Raw genomic sequence first — 6,000 nt, forward strand, 5'->3', positions numbered from 1 at the left:
AGGAGAACTTCTTCGAGGGTGAAGTCCAGGGCACTGACACGGACACTGAGGATGAGGGACATCAACCACCACCACCACCGCCACCGCCGCCACCACCGCCACCTGACATGGCGCAAGTGATGCTGATGCAAACACAGTTACTGCAGCAGATGGCCGCGAACCTGGCAAACCAGAACCAAAACCAGAATCAGAATCATCCTCCACAACAGTCCAAGCTAGCAGAGTTCATGAGGACAAAGCCACCCACTTTTGCGGGATCAGCAGCCCCTATAGAGGCAGATGATTGGCTGAAGGACATGCGCCGAAACCTCAATTTGGTTAATGTCAATGCTCAAGACCGTGTGAAGTTTGCTGCACACCAACTCAAGGGTGTGGCTGCAGATTGGTGGGAGAACTATTGCGAAGCGCATGATGATGCTGAGGGGATCACTTGGAATGAGTTTTCTGAAGCATTCCGGACTGCACACATTCCTGCTGGTCTCATGGAGCTGAAGAGGGATGAATTTCGAGCTCTAGTTCAAGGGAAGATGACAGTTTCTGAATACTGGGATCGTTTTACCCAATTATCTCGCTACGGAAGAGCGGATATTCCCACTGAGGCAGACAAGATTTCTAAATTTCTGAGGGGTTTAAACCTAGGTCTGAAGGACAGATTGGTGTCGCATGAGTACGCCAATTTCCAAAGCTTAGTCAACAAGGCTATTCTGCAAGAGAACTCTAAGAGGGAGTTAGATGAACATCGCAAGCGCAAAGCACCACAAGGTCAACATGGAGTAGGAAGCTCACGTCAAAAGAATAATAAACACCCAGGTTATCGAGGAGCAAGTACCAAATCTGCAAAACCTAATAACTTCCAGCACAATGCCTACCGTACCCCAATGGCTGAAGTTGGAGGAAATCATGCCAACACTGCAGGAAGGGCATGCTACCATTGTGGCATAGAGGGTCACTTTGTTGCTGGGTGCCCGAGCAAGAACATGGGGGTGACGCCAGTCAAGTTCAATTTAGGGTCGGCAGCTAAGACACCAGCAGCGGGACGTGGACGAGGCATACTGCCTACACCAGGAGGTGGACATCAAGCCTCAGGACAGCCTGGACGTGGTCAAGTCAACCACATCACAGCAGAACAAGCTCATCAAGCCTTAGATGTTGTTCTTGGTATGTTCCCGATCAACTCATGTTATGGTCCAGTACTATTTGATTCTGGAGCTTCCCATTCATTCGTTTCAAAGAAATTTGTTGAAAAACATCATTTGAAAACTGAGGGTATGAGTCGGGCAATGGCGGTACAATCACCCGGGGGAATTCTTACAATGGGTTTAAAATGCCCTAACGTGATCATAACGATCGAAGGAGTAGAGTTTCTAGCAAACCTCATAGTGTTAGACTCTAAAGGGTTAGTTGTCATTCTGGGCATGAACTGGTTAGGAAAACACAAGGCAATGATAGATTGTGGCCTTAGGGCGGTCTCGTTAACCAGTAATAAAGGAATTGTTGTGGACTACAAACCCAAGTCAACAAGCCATACTGCAGCTGAAAGCTTGTTGAACAGCTTGAAGGAGATGGTTGTGTCAGATGTTAGAGTTGTTAAGGAATACCCAGATGTCTTTCCGGATGAGTTACCAGGTCTACCACCAGACCGTGAGATAGAGTTTGCCATCGAGTTACTCCCAGGCACCGCTCCTATAGCAAAGAGACCGTATAGAATGCCAGCAAATGAGCTAGCTGAGATGAAGAAGCAAATTCAGGAGTTTATAGAGAAAGGATATATTAGACCGAGCACCTCACCTTGGGGAGTACCCGTGTTGTTTGTGAAGAAGAAGGACGGTACCATGCGAATGTGTGTGTATTATCGTGTCCTAAATGAAGTAACCATTAAGAACAAATATCCTTTGCCGAGGATCGATGATTTGTTTGATCAGTTGAAAGGAGCTTCTGTCTTCTCAAAGATAGATCTCAGGTCAGGATACCATCAGTTGAAGATCCGACCAGAAGACATACCCAAGACAGCCTTTGTTACTCGGTATGGTATGTATGAGTTTCTGGTGATGTCATTTGGACTCACGAATGCACCAGCTTACTTCATGAATCTCATGAACAAAGTGTTCATGTATTGCTTGGATAATTTCGTCATTGTGTTTATTGATGATGTATTGATCTACTCCCGTAATGAAGAAGAGCATGAGAAACATCTTCGAATTGTTTTGGAAAGGCTTAGAGAACATCAACTCTATGCGAAGTTTAGTATGTGCGAGTTTTGGTTGAAGCAAGTGGACTTTCTTGGTCATGTTATCTCAGCTGAAGGAGTAGCAGTGGATCCAGCTAAAGTGGAGTCAGTACTTAGCTGGAAACAACCAAAGAATGTGTCAGAGATACGCAGTTTCCTCGGACTTGCAGGATACTACCGCCGCATCATAGAAGATTTCTCAAGGATTGCAAGGCCGATGACACAATTGATCAAGAAGGATAACAAGTTTGAGTGGACACAAACTTGCGAAACGAGTTTCCAAGAACTCAAGAGAAGATTGACATCTGCTCCAGTGTTAATACTGCCGGATATTCGAAAGGACTTTGAAGTTTATTGTGATGCTTCTAAACAAGGGTTGGGTTGTGTGCTCATGCAACAAGGCAAGGTTGTAGCCTATGCATCAAGACAATTACGTTCCCATGAAGTGAACTATCCTACCCATGATTTGGAATTGGCTGCCGTGGTACATGCTTTGAAGATTTGGAGGCACTACCTTATTGGTAACCGTTGTGAAATATATGCAGATCACAAAAGTTTGAAGTACATTTTCACTCAACCGGATTTGAACCTCAGACAAAGGAGATGGCTAGAATTAATTAAGGACTACAATATTGGCATCAATTACCACCCTGGTAAAGCGAATGTCGTAGCTGATGCGTTGAGCAGAAAAGTTTATTGTAATAACTTGATGATTCAAGAAGCTCAACCAGAACTTCATGAAGAATTCATGAAGTTAAACTTGAATGTGAGCCTCGCTGAGAATGAGGATGTGCTAGAAGTCAAGTTCACTCTAGAGGATCAAGTTAGAGAGTCTCGGCAAAATGATAAGGGAATCGAAGAGATTCGAGCAAAAATCAAGTCAGGAGAAGCGCCTGAATACAAGGAGGATGAAAGTGGAAGCATTTGGTTTCGAGATCGCTTATTGGTGCCCGACCAAAAGGAACTCAAGGATGCAATCATGAAAGAGGCACATGACACATCATATTCCATACACCCGGGAAGCACAAAGATGTATCACGATCTCCGAGATAGTTTCTGGTGGTCTAGCATGAAGCGAGAGATTGCCGAGTATGTATCTAGGTGTGATGTATGTCGCAGAGTCAAGGCGGAGCATCAGAAGCCTGCGGGACTGCTTCAACCACTCAAAGTCCCTGACTGGAAATGGGAAGAAATCGGGATGGACTTCATTACAGGACTCCCGAGGACGACAGCAGGATATGATTCTATCTGGGTCATCGTCGATAGGTTGACCAAGTCGGCTCACTTTATCCCGGTGAAGATGACTTTTAAGGGGGAGAAATTGGCCGAATTATACATGGCTAGAATTGTTTGCCTACATGGAGTTCCTAAAAAGATTGTATCTGATCGAGGTACTCAGTTCACCTCGAGGTTTTGGAAGAAGATACATGAAGTTCTAGGCACACAGTTAAATTTTAGTACCGCTTACCATCCGCAGACTGATGGACAAACCGAGCGAGTGAACCAAATCTTGGAAGACATGCTTCGGGCATGTGCTCTAACTTGCCAGCGCACTTGGGACAAGAGTTTGCCATACGCAGAATTCTCTTACAACAATAGCTTTCAAGCAAGCTTGCAGATGTCTCCATTTGAAGCCTTATATGGACGGAAGTGTCGTACCCCACTCAATTGGCATGAGGTGGGAGAGAACCAAGTCTTTGGACCCGATACTTTAGAGGAGGCAGATTAGCAAGTGAAGATGATTCAAGAAAGGTTACGGGCTGCCCAGTCTAGACAAAAGGTCTATGCTGATAGACGTCGACATGGGTTATCTTTTGAGAAAGGTGATGAAGTGTACTTGAAGGTATCCCCACTTCGCGGGATGCGACGTTTTGGACTCAAGGGGAAGTTAGCACCTCGATACATTGGACCTTTTACAATCACCGCCCGACGTGGAGAAGTTGCTTATGAGTTACCATTACCCGAGAAGCTATCGAAAGTGCATAATGTATTTCATGTGTCTCAGCTGAAGAAATGTTTTAATAAGCCGGAGGAAGAGGCTCGGAAAACCTCATTGGATGCCATAGAAGTTCAAGATGACTTGACTTATGAAGAGTACCCCGTCAAAATTCTCGATGAACAGTTGAGGACAACTAGGAGGAATGTGATCAAGTTCTGCAAAGTTCAATGGAGCAACCATAGTGAAGAAGAAGCGACATGGGAACGGGAAGATGCCCTTCGGGAGGAGTTTCCAAATCTTTTCTCTTAGGCCGAATCTCGGGGTCGAGATTCCTTTTAAGGGGGGTAGAATTGTAACATCTAGATTTTTTTTTGGGAGCCGAAATCTTTTTAGGCAAAGGATGTTGCAGTGGAATAAAATAAAATAATTTTATTAGGAGTTCTTAAAAATTAATTCTTCGGAATTAATTCACTAGTTGAAGGGATATTATTTCCTTTTTCTATTTGAATTTGAGGTCAATTTGCATATTTGCTTCTTATTGGTTCTTGGTGCAAAGATCATTGGTTAACCACATGCACGTGCATGTATGCCATTCTAGGTTGCCCACTTGCCCCTGCACCAACACGTCGTGTGCTCTTCATTTCTTTTATTTCCCTGTATACGTACTAGTACGGTAGTACCTCTTCTCCATTCTTTTTCTTTGATCGAATGGCAGCCTAGGGCCTTAAGGCTATTTGATTAGCAGCACCGCCCGACCAGCCCAGCCGAGAGACCCGTACAGGCACGCACAGGACAGTCACACGACTTCGACCGAATGAGGCGAATATCTTTCCAGCACATGAAGAGACGAGCTCCCCTCATCTTCTCGCATTCACGGATGAAGGAAACACCAGCGAAAACGCCTCCCACTAGAAACTGCTGCTTTCAATCTCTCTTTGATTCTGCCCATTAAAATGCACACAGTTTTGCTCCTATTTAGTCCCGGTTAAATGCCCAGACCTCTCCTTTTCCAACTCGCACTTTCATCTGAGCCTAGACTCTCCATCCAATCCAATCTCGTGAGAGCTCCGGTTGGACGCCGCTCGCGTTCCCGACGATCCGGTGCACGAGGGACGGAGCTACTACGCCAGGAGGATCACCGAGACGAGGGGAGTTCATCCACGGAACCAGAAGGCCGAGCTGCTGACCACCGAGGACGCCCACGGCAACGCCCTCAACTCTGACCGCCGACTTCAACCACGAACTGCGTCGCGCTCGGTGAGCACTAGCAGAAACCTTTGCACACACACTTTAGAAATCCTTAAGCTTACCTCCTAGACATGGTCGCTAGCCGTAACCGTGTAGTTTACCGCGTTGCCGGTGAACCGAATGCTATCCGGTGACATCGTCAGTTTAGTCCACGTAGAAGAGTTTGCTGATCTCGAGCCCAACTTAGAAAACGTGCCGTATGACTTGAGAAAACCAGCAGTCCTTTTAGTTGGCTAATAGTTGGATGTTTAACAAATCTATTATATATTAAAAGTAAATTACGGGTACTCCATCAAAAAACAAAACCTAATCTAAGACTCTCGTAGCGCATACTCACGCCGCCGCCCGCCGTATTTTCCTTTTCGTCTCCGAACCAGCCGATCTCCTCGAAGTGCATACCTCCTAGTGCATGTTCACGCCGCCGCCCGACGTATTTTCCTTTTCATCTACGAACCAGCTGATTTCCTCCAAGTGCAGTGCACATGGATTATACATCAGTGCCTAAGGTTTGGATCTCGCTGGGAGATGCATACAATAGACCACACTATTTGAGTCCATGGCTTTGATTGTATTCTATGGATCTTGC

The sequence above is a fragment of the Lolium perenne genome, chromosome 2 (genome assembly GCF_019359855.2).
Source record: "Lolium perenne isolate Kyuss_39 chromosome 2, Kyuss_2.0, whole genome shotgun sequence".
Classification (NCBI taxonomy): Eukaryota; Viridiplantae; Streptophyta; class Magnoliopsida; order Poales; family Poaceae; genus Lolium; species Lolium perenne.